This window comes from Chiloscyllium plagiosum, unplaced genomic scaffold, assembly GCF_037043375.1.
Source record: "Chiloscyllium plagiosum isolate Xiang-an unplaced genomic scaffold, Cpla_swu_hap1 HiC_scaffold_6, whole genome shotgun sequence".
Lineage (NCBI taxonomy): Eukaryota > Metazoa > Chordata > Chondrichthyes > Orectolobiformes > Hemiscylliidae > Chiloscyllium > Chiloscyllium plagiosum.
The window spans coordinates 77,818,501-77,834,026 of record NW_028270144.1 but is presented as its reverse complement, the minus strand read 5'-3'; the positions used below and the strand labels follow the sequence as shown (position 1 = coordinate 77,834,026).

The 15,526-nt window shown below is 39.3% G+C and overlaps 1 protein-coding gene across 4 annotated transcripts in view; it reads left to right on the top strand.

Annotated features, from left to right (window-relative positions):
• The window catches only part of upf3a (UPF3A regulator of nonsense mediated mRNA decay), a 69,380-nt gene that overhangs the window by 868 nt on the left and 52,986 nt on the right, over positions 1–15,526 (top strand). The gene's annotated exons all lie outside the window — the stretch shown is intronic.

The window sequence follows — 15,526 nt, the reverse complement described above, 5'->3', positions numbered from 1 at the left end:
GTGTTTTGCGCATGGCGATAAACGGAAATTTATAGGCGAATAGCTTTGTTTAACATTGCATGATTTATTCGTGAATTCAGATTGGCCCATTACATTTGGATGCTGTCGTTTTAGATAGACATGAGAGCATCCAGGTGCTTGTAATAAAGGCAGTGTATTCGTTGTGAGGGTCTTTAAATGCAGATTGGCCCAATCAAATTAGCAAAGATGGTCTGGAAGATCAGTTCGTGGAATTGTTTTGGCAAAATGGAACTAATTCGGATAAATACCGTTTTAGCTGTGACCTTGAATAATGAACAGGGTTAATTTTGTTTGCGCCTCAATTTGTTGTAGATCTTAGAATCCCTTCAGTAGGGATGCAGATCACTCAGCCTGTGGAGTCCACACCAACCCTCTGAAGAACATCTCACCCCCTTAACCCTATCCCTGCAATTCCCATGGTCACCCAGTCTTCACATCCCTGGACATTATGGAGCAATTTAGCATAGCCAATCTACATAACCTGCACATTTTTGAACTGTGGGAGGAAACTAGAGCACCCAGAGGAAACCCACGCAGACACGATGTGTAAACTCCACTCAGTCACCTGAGGGTGGAATCAAACCCAGATTTCCTGGCTCTCAGGCAGCAGTACTAACCACTGAGCTGCTATGCTGCACAGCATGATGCCAAACTCCTCTTTGATCATTTCCTTCACCTTCTTGTCCACTTCTCTGGACAGGAACCCTCCTTGCTCCGTGGACACTTTCACCTACCTTCATCTCCGCCTCCACTTGGACCCTCTTTCCTGTCTTTTTATCTACATTTCATCTCTTCATTGAGAACTATTGACAGTACATCAGCTGCCTTAGTTTGTCTGCTTTCCTCACTGATGAGAACAGTACAGCGCAGGAAGAGGCCATTTGGACAATGTGTCTGTACTGACTGTAATGCCATTCTAAACTAATCCCAACTGCCCGTACATGGTCTGTATCCCTTTATTCCTGTCTTACTTTTTCTTCCTAAAATGACACTTAAAATTTGTGTCTACCACCTCCCTCTAGTAGTGCACCTACTCCCCTCTCTTTTAAAAAAAAACTTGCACATCTCCTTTAAACTTTACCCCTTCACCATAAACTTTCCATACTGTAGGGAATCTAATCTATAAACTTTCCCCTCTAGTATATGATAGAATTTTTTTCCCCAGGGTGGAACTATCAGCCTAATTCCACACTTCATTCTTTTATATACTTCTATCAGATCGCCTCAGCCTCTGACATCCTAGTGAGAGTAATCCAAGTTTGTCTAGCTGACATTATAGTTAATGTAGTCCAATCCAGGTAACATCCTGGTAAACTTCTTTTGCACCCTCTCCAAACCCTTCATATCTTCCCTATAGTGTGGCAACCAGACTCTGCAAAATATTCAACATGTGGTCCAGCTAAAGTTTTGTATAGCTGCAACATGACTTGTGAACTTTAATACTCCCTGTCCCCAACTGAAAGCAAGCATGCTGAATGTATTTTTTTAAAATCACTACTTTTAGGGAGCTATGGAATTGGGTCCCAAGGTCCCTCTGTATTCTAATATTTCTCCTTCTGAACTCCTACTAATTCTTTGAGGTCTAACCCTGATGTCATTATCAAACCTGCTGAAAGGAGTGTTGCAGTTGTCATCTGAGTCCCGACAACCATTTCGCAGAGGCTGAGTGTCAACTCCCTTGCGCTTCCTTTGTCCCTGATTATGACCCCACCACTGAATATTAAGCTGTTGATTCCAGGAACGTTACTGACCTCATCTCTGTTGAACATTCCCCTCCTCTGCTTCCTCAACTTCATGCACTACCTTCCCAACATGCACAAACAAGACCTGAATCAAACAAAAACAAATTGCTGGAGAAACTCAGTAGGTCTGGCAGCATCTTTGAAGACAAAACAGAGTTAACACTTTGAGTCTAGTGACTGTGTTCTTCAGAACTGATAACAACTGGGAAAAGTTGGTATTTATGCTGAAGGAGGTTTTGAGGGGGGGAAGGTGAGAGAATAAGTGAATTGGTGGCAATGGAACCCAGCGACTGATAGAAAAGTTGGGAAGACAAAGCATTATTGATTGTAAACCTGGGAAGAAGAGAGGTCATACATGTGATCATGGGAACAATGAATGGTGAAAATGCATTATTGAATGCAACTCATGTTAACTGAAACTTAATGTTCACACTACCCCATTCTCCACTTTTGTCTTGTGCACTTTGTGTCTGTGTTCTTGTTGGTTTTGCTCTCAAAGTTGACCCATTTTCTCTTATACAAATGAACCATTCACACCTGTTATACATATTTCACTTAGCAGCATTAGCATTCCCTTTGTCTTTTGCTCTGGCCACCCTCCGCATCTGTTTTCCCCTTGCTCATTCCCCTTTGTGAACAGAATAAAAACTATTATTTTCCAGCCTCCTTTTGAAGAAGATACTTTGAAATTTGTCTCCAAGATGCTAGTAGATGTGCTGAATTTTTTCAATTTTTTTCTGATTTTCCACATCTCTGGTGTATTGTTTATAATCAGCAAATGCTAATTGCAAATCTGTGAAAAGCTGATCATAATGTCACTGAATATTAAGTTTGAAAAGACCTCCAGTTCCAAACAATGTAAAAACTTAAACCAGTTACATTGCTATGAGGGGAGAGATGGACAGTGTAAAAAGTCAGACAATAAATAAGCAGTGGGAAACATTCGAAGAAATAATTAAAAGTAGAAACATAGATTAGATTAGATCACATTACAGTGTGGAAACAGGCCCTTCGGCCCAACAAGTCCACACCGACCCGCTGAAGCGCAAACCACCCATGCCCCTACATTTACCCCTTACCTAACACTACGGGCAATTTAGCATGGCCAATTCACCTGACCTGCACATTTTTGGACTGTGGGAGGAAACCGGAGCACCCGGAGGAAACCCACGCAGACACGGGGAGAACGTGCAAACTCCACACAGTCAGTTCGCCTGAGGCAGGAGTTGAACCCAGGTCTCAGGCGCTGTGAGGCAGCAGTGCTAACCACTGTGCCACCGTGCTGCCCACTAGATAATAGGAGCTGGAGTATATCCGACTCCCTTTTGAAATCATACAATGTTTAACGAAAATGCATTTAATTGAAAAACAAATACTTAGCCACACATGAATCTCACCTGCTTATGGATAGTATTGTATTAAAAGAAGAAGCTTATATGATAGTTACATAAAAGGCAAGTGAGCTAAAGTAAAACTTTGATTCTCGGAGACACAGATGTGATAAATTATCGCAGGAATTTGGATGTGGCTAAGATGTTGAAAGTACATTGTTTCAAGTTGAAAACACATTGCACAACCAGAAGTAGTGGGAAATGGAAGACTTAAAAAAAGAGGAACTTGAGGTAATTAATATCAATAGAGGAAAAAGAAATACTTGAGAAACATAAGGGACTAAAAGGATGTGATGGACTGCACTGTGATTCTAAAATAGGTAGCTTCATCAAACGTGGAAGCGGTGGTTATGTTTTTGAAAACTTCCCTGCATTCTGATATGATTGCAGCATATAGGAAGCAAACATAATCGCATTTGTTCCGTAAAGGAAGGAAAGAGAAGTGGGAATGGAAAGTGCATTGACCCAACACAAGGCATCAGTGAAAATGCTGGAATCTATTCAGGCAGTTTAAACTATGCTTTTCTAATTGCATTTTTATATCAGAATGTTGTGCCTCACATGGGAACGTGCTGGAAATCAAGCATTACTATTCACAAAATGGTCACAGAAGTTAAAGATTTAGTGTGCAAATCGATAATTTACCTGTCTGTAAGACCCAGGTTGACAGAGAGCACAGACCAATTTTCTGTATTTAACAAAAAAGGTTATGTATTACAATTAAACAGTTTTAATTATAAGCCATTGACAAATAATTCTACTAGTTAAAACTCAAATCCAGAATTCCAGCTGTGCACACTGATAGATGCAAGAAAATGGATGCTATGGTAGAGTGAATATTTGGGAAAGAAGTTCAAATGGTTGAGTCCACAGGTTGCTGAGATGATGCTGTGGCTGATCAGAATACTGCTTCTTGATCTTCCGTCTCCAGGTACTTGATTGCAGTAGGCACAGGGTTGTTAGTTCACACTTAAGGTCTCTGTCTTATTAATTAAAAATTGCACTAATGAGGGAAAATAAACTGGTTATCTTAAGGCTTGAGAGGCTTTCTACTGCAGAGCAAACAGCTTTCCTTCCAGAGGTCAGATGGCTTCTGCCCTGAACATCCGCTGCGTTCCCCCCCCCCCCCCGCCCCGAGCTGTCAACTTCCTGGGAGCCAATTGCATACTTGTTGGCAAATAGAAGCCTTTGTTATTAATAACTGGTTATTAGTCCACAGTTACTTGTTGCTGGCCAAATCTCCTTTCGTACACAGACCCCTGGCTCCAGTATGTTAGTATCTAGACATTCACCACTGCTTGTACAAATGCGTGGGTAACTTGCTTTTAAAAAGTGCAGTCATCCTTCAAGAATCCTTGCCTCTTAATCAGTCCTTTTCAAAAATATGTAAAAACAAAACAAAATACAGTCTTTACAAACAGAGTCCGCATTGTTTTACAAAAGGAAAATTGTTTGGCAAACTTATACAAAGTTTTCTGAGGATCCAACTTGGAGGGTTAATTTTTAAAATGTTTTGATGCTATATTTGAATTTGCAAAAAAACACTCACTAAGGTGCCACACAAAACATTATTATGAGATAAGTGATCATGGAGTTGGGAAGGGATCACTTTGCTCAGACGTATGACACACCTTTAGAGCTGGTGGAACTTGAACCTGGACCTGCTGGTCCAATGATACAGACACTACCACTGTGTCACAACACCCCTTATTAATGAACCTGTTTGGATGTTTTATGATGCATCTCTAGGGCAATGAAAGCTTGAGCTCAGACCTTCTAGCTCAGAGCTAGGGATGTTCTAGTGTTAGAGGAAGAATGATTGATTTGTCGGCCCAACTGGATTTTCTTGAAAAAGGGCAATATGGCTGTCAAAAATAGGTTGAATTTCAGTTCAGCAGTCTAATTGATCTGAGCCAAATTCTTGATATGAAGCAAAATTTGTGTTTGCTGGATAAATTAACAGGGCTGTCAATGTGAGAACTTGAAATATTGACTTTATTTTTTGATTTTCCATCAGTATGTATGTCAATTTGAAGGTTAGATACCATTGTATTTCTCTTCCATTAGGAGCAATAGTCACAGGTGTTGCACTGATATGCTTCATCAAAACACAGAACATTGTTATCAATTCTAATTTTGACATTACAGACACATAATTTTTTCCCAAAAAAGATCTGTAGAAGGTGCATGAAAAAAAGTAATGTTTTTAATGTGTGTTGAATCATTTTGGCAGGAGGGATCCATGGTTTTCAATGCCATAGTAATATTAAAAGTGTTAAATTTACAGAATTGGATACATTGTGAAAAATATGTTGAAACAAGCACTGATTTTTGTGTGCAAATACCATACTTTAACACAATCAGAAACTGTTCATTTTCTTTTTCAAATATAGATTTGGTAAAGAAATAAGCAAATGACTAAAGTTAAATGCTTTAGTAAAGCAATATCCATTATTTTTGGTACAAAATAGGAACATAATTTCAATAATGCAACAACAAATATAAGGCTGAGATTTGGTGACTCATGTACATAGTGTAGGGATGAGCATCATAAAGAGTGACTGATCTCTTGCCGCCCCTGCCCCCTCAATCAGTGAGATAGCTTGCCAGTTCAAGTTTCAATCAATAACTTAAGAGCTGACCATCAAGCTTCTCAGCAAATAACAAGCCTATATACTGACTGGAAGTTTTTCTTTGTTATTCAGCATGACTAGAGGTGTATGATTTATATTTGTTAATATCATTCATTTTAGATTTTGACTTTCAAACTAACAGTTAATGGGTGTTGATCTTTTTTGCATGAAGCTATTTAATACTTATCTAGGTCTGTTTCTGACATCCTCATTTTAAGCTAGTATATATCAGGGCATGTGTCTGAAGGTACTGCAGATATATTAATAAGTTTGTTTATAGTTTTTTTTGACAGATGAAGAAAACATTAAAAGACATTAGCTTGTTTATGTGTTTAGAATAATCAAGAATTGATTTTAGCTTCGAAAAAAAGAGATTGACAGGTCTTTTGGCAGTTCTAAGTTTAAAATAGTTTTTCCAAGGAAAAGAAGATTTTTTTCAAAGCACTTCAGGAAATAAGTTACTTTGATGAAAGAGTGTACCAGACTAGGAGCATTTGTTTAAAAATCGGCATTAGTTATTCCTAACTGAGAAAGTCTAAGATCTTAGTTGTGAGAGTTAAAGGAATAAGCCTTGAAGCTCTCAGGAGCAGAACTGAAAAGGAGTAGCTATATCAAACTGGAGAATTGATAGGTTAGGAAAATTTCACTGGAGTTTGGGCAACTGTAAAATTATGGTCTTGAGAGTTGTTGGAATTTTGAAATCTTTCAAATGTGTTTTGTTTATTTTTTTAATGTATTTTGTGTAATAAACTTCTGTTTCATCATTAAACCAAATCTGCAGCCTTATGTGTTTATATTCGAGTAAAAGACTGCCATGTTAAATTAGAAAGCCACAATAATATGGTCGATCAAGATAGATTTTATTCTGGAATGGGATTTGTCCAGTAGGAACATAACGGTGATCATAACATTAGTCAAGAGATTTGGGAATCACTGGCTATGCCAGCATTTATTTTCCATCTCTAATTGCCGTGAAAAGGTTAAGCTGACTTTTTGAACCATTACTGTCTGTGGGGTGCCATCTTGCTTTTAGAATAGGAGTTCCAGGATCTTTACCCAGTAACAGCGAAGGAACGGAGATATAGTTTCTAATTAGGATGGTGTGTGGTTTTGAGGAGAAATTGCACATAGTGGTATTTTTATCCATCTGCTGCCCTGGTCATTCTAGGTGACAGAGGAAGTCCGTTTGGAAGGTGCTAATGGGCAAGCTTTAATTTACTGCAGCGCATCTTACAGTTGGTACACACTGCCACTGTGTGTCAGTGGTGAGGGTAAAGTGAGTGAATGTTGTAGATAGGATGTCAGTCAAGCAGGCTGTCTTGTCCTGAATGGTATTGAATTCATGATTGGTGGTTCCCAGAGATTGTTGCTGGATGCCCAGGCTTTAGGATCTTAAACAATGAGAATGAAAATGCTTTTCTTTCAGAAAGATCCTTCACCAGCTACCCATTTGCCCACTAACTCTCCACCAATTATCTCTGGATTGAGGCAAGTAGATGCTCCCTCCTTTGCCAGGTCCTGGCAGGCACATAATTCTGGTGGCCGACTCATGAAGGTTGCCACCTTCTCATTCAGAAGGCAGTTAATCATGCCAATGGCAAGTTGATGTCCTTAAATAGCCATAAGTTGACAACTTAAGAGCCTTAATTGGTGACAAGTCGAAGGCCACCCGTGGACTTGCTCTTCCGACACTTAATTTTGAAAGTGGCAAGAAGGGAATGAAAATCTGTTTGGGGTCCAACTCACCCGATTATTTGTTCTTTTCACTAACATTTCCTTGCCACCTTGAGAAAGGAGATAATCTCGCCCAAAGTGCTGCCTCTATATGAAGTGAGTGAATTAAGTTTTAAAATAGTTTAAATGATTGAAGAAATTGGAGCAGAGGCTATACCTAAAATTAGAATTAGGTCATTTAGGTACAAAATCGGCAAATATTTTCCACATGACAGTAGAACTGTGAGTTTCGCTTCCTCTGAATAGGTGTGAAACTTGGTTATTCAGAGTTTTTAAGACTAAGATAAGTAATATTTTACTAGTTCATTGCATGAAGAGAAATGGAGCAAGGCGGGATACTGAGTTCAAGCATGATCTACTTGAATGACAGGATAGACATTTTTAATCAACCAGTTCAGATATGTTATGATACACCTCTGGAGCAGGTGGGACATAACCCCAGGCCTCTGGAACAGAGATAGGGACAGTACCACTGTGCCACAAGAGCCCTTTTGAAGTGTCAAAAAAAGGCACAGATGAGATACAAACTCAGGATTTCCTGTTTATTGGCAGGACCTTTAACCTACGAAGTTACAAGAAGTTGAATAACCTGTTATGTCCCTGATCACTCTATCATTGGGTTCAAGTTGAGATGAAGAATTTATTTATTATGATTTGGAAGATTTTAACAGTGAAGATACAAGAAGAATATTTGAATGAAGATGTTTTATTTATCTCACTAACCTTTTGTCTAAATTGGATGGTCTAAAGTATTAAAGACTTTGAACATAACAAACTTGAGATGTCCACTTTTCTCCAATCCCAAATATCACATCTTTGGGTAGTGAGGAAAGTGTAAACACACAATTGTATGGGGCAGACTGGAAACTTTGTCATCTGTTATGTCATGTTTCCCCAGTGTGTGGTCCCTCCTTTGCCACATTTTGTTCTGCTCCACTTATAATGCTGTTCCTTTGTGACATTGGCCACTTCTGAGGAAGGTTTATGTGCCTAAAATGTTCAATTGTATTATTTCATTGGATGGTACCTGACCTACAGATTTTCTGTACCCGTGGTGCATTACTTTTTATTTACAATCCATTCTGCTATTTCATTGTCACAACAATATTCGCACTTTTTCACTAATTCCTTATCAGTTTAAAACTTATGCTGTCTTCATGCCATTTAGTTCTCTGGGGGAGCCATTAGTTTTGTTGCAGTGAATGTCGTTACACCAATGATAACTCTAGGTTTTTCTCAGCACAGACTTTGTCTTCCTTGCAGATTTGTTTCTAGCATTTTCTTGGAATGTATGGATTTGTATACCATAGAAGGCCATTCAGTCCATTGTGCCTGGCTGTTTGGTAGAGTTATCAAAGAGATGTTTAAAAATCTCTTCTCTAACTTTAGGAGAACAATCCCATTCTTTTTCAGTTTCTCCATTATTGAAGTCCTTGTACTATTCTCATCAATTCCTTCACCATCCTTTCAAAATTCTTTGACATCTGTCCAAAGGTGTGGTGCCCAGAATTTAATACAGTAGTCCAACTGACACCAAACTTGTTTTGTACATGTTTAGGACAACTCTTATTTTTGCGTATCATATTTCTTTAATAAAGCTAAACGTAACCATTGTGACAATAGTATGGCTTTAAAAGGTATATTTTGACCTGGTTTTTCTTTATGAAAAAAGGTTGCAAGACAGGTAATGACAGTCTACTCAAAGTCAATAAATTAAACAGCTTGTGAGGTCTTGAATTTTTTTTTAAGTTGGAACAGTAGAAGCAGCTTGAATGGGCCAGATCAAGCTCCCACAAAATCAGGATTTTTACTTTTAGCTGGGGTCTTGAGGCTAAATGTGGAAACTGTTATTTTTCTCTGTGCTGCAGTAAAAGCTGGGGTTCTCTTCCTGCTGCTAGAATTGCATGTGATACAATCTGTTTTACTGAATTTGCTTTTGCCAAGTGTGTGTTTATGGGATGTTACTATATTGGAACAGTTAATTAGTTAATATATAATTTTTTGTTAAGCCTTTGTAAAGAGTTACAGCTAAGCCAATTATTTGTGTTGTCTGTATTTTAACTGTAGTGTAACAATAAGGTGTGTTTTGCTTAAAGTCGAGTAGTTTGACCAACTGAATTGCATTTGGAATGCAACACCGTACACTTACCTTTAAAATAAAAAAATTTAGCACGTAGGCTGTCGTCTTAATATATTTTGAGGGGGTTTGGTCTGGTCTACAACACCATGTGCACTGTTTTCCCACTGTTCCTGCATCTTTTTTTAGAATCCTGTAAAGTGGATGGCTTAGATGGGAACTTGCTATTGGTGGTGTTTCCATGTATCTAGTGTCTTTGTCCTTCCAGGTGGTAGTTGTCGTGGGTTCAGAAAATGCTCAGGAGCCTTTGTGCATTTCAGTGGGACCTTTTAAATGGTACAGACTGCTGCTGTTGAGCATTGGTGGTGGAGTGAGTGAGTGTTTTGTATCTGTGGTGCTTTTCAAGGATGTCCAGGATGATGTCTACCTTCTTGAATGTTGTTGAGCTGCATTCATCCAAGCAAGTGGGGCGTATTCCATCATATTCCTGACTTGTGCCTTGTTGATGTGGCTAGGCTGGGGGAGTCAGGGAATGTGTTATTCACTGCAGAACCTGGAGCCTCTGACCTGCTCATGTAGCCACTGTATTTATATGGTTAGTCCAGTTGATTTTCTGGTCAATAGTAACCCCTAGGGTGTTGATAATGGGGGATTTGGCAATGTTAATGTCATTGAATGTCAAGTGGCATTGGTTTGATTCTCTCTTTTTGGAGGTAGCCATTGCCTGGCAATTGTGTGTTGTGAATACCACTTGTCAGTCCAAACCTAGATATTGTTTAGGTCTTGCTGCATTTGGTCAGCATTAGTGCTGAACATTGTGCAATCATCAGAGAATATCCCCACTTTTGACCTTACAATGGAGGGAGAGTCATCGATGAAGCATCTGAAGATTGTTGGGCTCAGGACACTGGCCTGAGAAACTTCTGGAGAGATGCCATGGAACTGAGATGAATGATTTCTAACAAGGACGTGAATATAGGCGGGGTGGTTAGTAACTTTGCAGGAGACACTAAAATAGTTTGTGCAGACTGTGAAGATGATTATCTCAGAATAAAACTGGACCTTGAGTGAATGGGGCAACAGGCCGATTGGTGGCAGATGGAGATTAATTTAGATAAATGTGAAATGTTGCATTTTGGTAAGGAAAACCAGGGCAGGACTTATAAAGTTAATGGTAGGCTTCTGAAGAGTGTTGCTGAACAAAAAGACCTAGGGGCCTAGGTGCATAGTTCCTTGAAACTCGAGTCGCAGGGTAGTGAAGAAGGCATTTTTCATGTGTGCCTTCATTAGTCAGAATATTGAGTATGAGAGTTGGGATGTCACGTTATGGTTGTACAGGACATTTGTGAGGCCAGTTTTAGAATTCTGGTCATTCCTCTGTATGAAAAACATTATTCAACTGGAAAGGGTACAAAAATGATTTACAAGGATGTTGCTGGGACTGGAAGGTTTGAGTTATAGAAAAAGACTGAATTGGCTATGGCTTTTTCCCCTGGAGATTTGGATACTGAGGGGTGACCATACAGAGATTTATAAAATCATGAGGATCATGGATAGAGTGAATAGACTAGTGTTTTTCCTCGTTTCAGGGAGTTCAAAGCTAGAGGGCATAAGTTTAAAGTGAGAGGGGACAGATTTAAAAAGGACTTGAGAGTCACTTTTACATGTGCAGGAATGATCTGTCAGAGGAAGTTATAGAGGCAAGTACAATTACAACATTTAACAGGCATCTGGATGGGTGTATAAATAGGAAGGGTTTCGAGGGATATGAGCCCACTGCTTGCAAATGGAACTAGGTCACATAGGGATGTTTGATTGGTACAGATGATTTGGACTGAAAGGTCTGGATCCATGCAGTACGACTCTATAACTACAACCGATTTGATTTCAACCAGTGGAGAGCTTTCTTCCTGGTTTCTATTGACTTCAGTTTTGCTGGGGTACCTTGATGCCACGTTCAATCAAATGCCCTTGTGATGTCAAGGACAGTCATTCACTCTCACCTTTCTGCTGGAATTCAATTCTTTTTGTCCACGTTTCAATCAAGGCTCTGGTGGAACCCAAACTAAGTGTCTGGGTGCAAGTTATTGCAAAGCAAATGCTCCTTGAAATTGTTGATGACACATTCCATCATTTTACTGATGATCTATAGTGATTAGAATGGGGACCAAGTGGATTTCATTGACTATGGGATCATTGGTCCAGTTTAATAAAACCAATCAATCGGGGAGTTCTGGCTGACAGACATAAACAGGAGATTCAGAGTGTCTCTGGCTGGTCAGACCTCATGCACTCTGCACATGTAAATAAAGGCTGATTTAGTGATGGGATACCACCTCTGTGCAGTTATTTCACAAGTAGATTGCTTGCCATTAATTGGCTGGGTTCAATTTGTCTTGCTTCTTGTGTATACGACATCTCTGGGCTACTTTTCAAGTATTGTCAAGTAGATGCCAGTGTTGTCGCTGCATTGGATCAGCTTGTTAAGGATGCACCTAGTTCTGGAGTCCAGGTCTTCAGTACTATTACTAGAATGTTGTTAGGACTGATAGCCTTTGCTGTGGACAGTACATCCAGCTGTGTCTTGGTATCACATGTAGTGAATCAAGTTGATTTGAAGAGTAGCGTTTGTGATGCTAGAGACCTCTGGAGGAGTTGGGGTTGATCATCGACTTGGAACTTCTGATTGATGTCTAGTTACAAAGCGAACTGCAGTGCTAAGTGTCTGGAATCATGTGAGCCAGATCAGATAAGAATAGCAGTTTTTCCTTCCCTAAAGCACCTTAGTAAATCAGATGAAATTTTACAACAGTGATTTTGTGAATTTTAAAAATTGAATTCAATTTTCATCACTTTAAATTCAAACCTGTTCCGTCCCATTTGGTGGGCGGCACGGTGGCACAGTGGTTAGCACTGCTGCCTCACAGCGCCTGAGACCCGGGTTCAATTCCCGCCTCAGGCGACTGACTGTGTGGAGTTTGCACGTTCTCCCCGTGTCTGCGTGGGTTTCCTCCGGGTGCTCCGGTTTCCTCCCACAGTCCAAAGATGTGCAGGGTCAGGTGAATTGGCCATGCTAAATTGCCCGTAGTGTTAGGTAAGGGGTAAATGTAAGGGTATGGGTGGGTTTCGCTTCGGCGGGTCGGTGTGGACTTGTTGGGCCGAAGGGCCTGTTTCCACACTGTAATGTAATCTAATCTAAACATTACCTGGGTCTCTGGAATTTTAGTGATAGCCTCTCCCTGATTTACCCTACGTGTTACTCCCTATCCAAATGCTCTAATTTTTACTTGCTAGCCAACATAAGGTCATAGAGATGTACAGCACAGAAACAGACCCTTCAGTCCAACTTGTCCGTGCTGACCAGATATTCTAACCTATTCTAGTCCCATTTGTCAGCACTTGGCCCATATCCCTCTAAGCCCTTCCTATGCATATAACCATCCAGATGGCTTTTAAATGCTGTAATTGTACCAGCCTCCACCACTTCCTCTGGCAGCTCATTTCATACACACGCCACCTTCTGTGTGAAAAAGTTGCCCCCTAGGTCCCTTTTTAATATCTTTTCCATCTCACCCTAAACCCATGGCCTCTAATTCTGGACTCCCACAACCCAGGGAAGAGGCTTTGTCTATTTATCCTATCCATGCCCTTTATGATATAATCCTGTATAAGGTTACCCCTCTGTCTACGCTCCAGGGTCAGTGGAAAACTTTCTGAAAATCCAAATGTATCACATTCACTGGTTTCTCTTCATCCGTCTAATCTCTGCAAGTACCATCCTCAACAAACTCCTCCTTTCCCATCTCTCACCTCTATCTCTGATTTGGATAAAGGAAAAGGAGAAATATGAGCACCTGTAGTCTAGAAGGACATGGTACAAAATAAACTCTTTGGTTCTCAGTGTTGCAAGAAATAGGTACGAAAGAATTCTATTAAAAAAAGCTACAGAAGATTGTAGAGGTTTGTACTTCCACTTGCTTTAAAATTTATACTCCCTTTTAGAAGGGAATAAAATATTTGGATTTTTTTCATTTCTCTCTTCATTAATATGCTTCTGGTGGGAAATTATATTTTCTAACAATTAATTGATGAGAAAAAAACCTGCTACAACCTCTTGGTTGATAAAGGTTTTGACAAATAGGAATTTTAAAAATTTTATCAGTTTCAAAAACCCACACCTGTTCACCCCTAAATTTTCAAAAGAACAACTTTTTTTCTATGTGGGACAGAGGTTCATTCTGAAATTCTCATCAAACTTGACAAAGAAGCAGTTACACCCTCTCAGTCTAGTATAGTGGATACAATCAGTCTGAGAGAGATCAGAAAATTGGGAACTGTCCTAACTTTGACTTAACAGGCTTAGCTTATCTCTCTGTTTTTGAATGTTAAAGCTTTTTACAAAATTTAGGATTTCATTTTTTAAAAGTTTTTTTGACAAATGTTGATATTGTGGCTCCTCTATCCAATATCGGAATGTTTATTGAGCATGTCCATGGTCCTAACTCTAATCTCTAATGGGTGCTACTATTCACACATTTTTATTTTGAAAAAGAACCATTTAATCTACCTTCTACCTTCTAATCAATTTTCTGTTGTACTGTCACATTTCCTTTGTTGTGCATTTATTTTATCACTGTACGATGTCATACTTAGTTCACTTCAGTTAAGTGACATATCCATTATCTTGCACTGATAGTGCTAAACAGCAGAAAATCTTTTGTATGTTTTATTGATACAACTTTACTGACTTAGTTTCACCAAAGCTGCCATTTAAGTATTCATTCTAAAAAAGATGCCCCATAAAGTTATTGTTGTAAGTAGTGTATTTAAAAACAAAACTGTTAATGTTTTATTGAATTGAAGTCCATACTGATTAAAAGTTTTGATTACAAAAGTTTTAAAAATGTTCTTTATATTTGACATTGTCTTTTGGCTGCATTGTGCATACAACCTGATTCATGCCTACAACTGTAGAACATAATACCTTTTGATGGCAGGTGAAATTGGGGTACAGGTGATCTGTTAAAAAAACTCCCATTCATTGCTCCTCAAATGCATTACAAAATTTGCTTTAAAATTAATAAAAACAAATGCAAATTTGCACTTAACTTGACACATTGGCAATATTTCTGTTGAATAAAGGGAACTATGGAGCTATGAGGGAGGAGCTGGCCAAAGTTCAATGGTGCAATACCTTAGCAGGGATGACAGTGGAGAAACAATGGAGGATATTTTTGTGTATAATGCAGAAGATGCAGGATCGGTTCATTCCAAAAAGGAAGAAAGATCCTAGGAGGAGGCATGGTTGCCGTGGCTGACAAGGGAAGTTAAGAAAAGTATAAAGTTAAAAGAGAAAAAGTATAACATAGCAAAGATAAGTGGGAAAACGGAAGACTGGGAGGCTTTTAAAGAACAACAGAGGATTACTAAGAAGGAAATACGCAGAGAAAAAAATGAGGTACGAAGGTAAACTGGCCAAAAATATAAAGGAGGATAGTAAAAGCTTTCTTAGGTATGTGAAAGGCAAAAAAATGGTTCAGACTAAAATTGGGCCCTTGAAGACAGAAACAGGGGAATACATTACAGGGAACAAAGAAATGGCAGAAGAATTGAATTGTTACTTCAGATCTGTGTTCACTGGGGAAGCAATCTCCGAGTAACAGTGGCTGAAGGACCTGAACTTAAGGGAATTTATATTTGCCAGGAATTGGTGTTGGGGAGACTGTTAGGTCTGAAGGTTGATAAGTCCCCGGTGCCTGATTGTCTACATCCCAGGGTACTGAAGGAGGTGGCTCGAGAAATCGTGGATGCGTTGGTGATTATTTTCCGGAGTTCGATAGATTCAGGATCAGTTCCTACGGATTGGAGGGTGGCTAATGTTGTATCACTTTTTAAGAAAGGTGGGAGAGAGAAAGCAGGAAATTATAG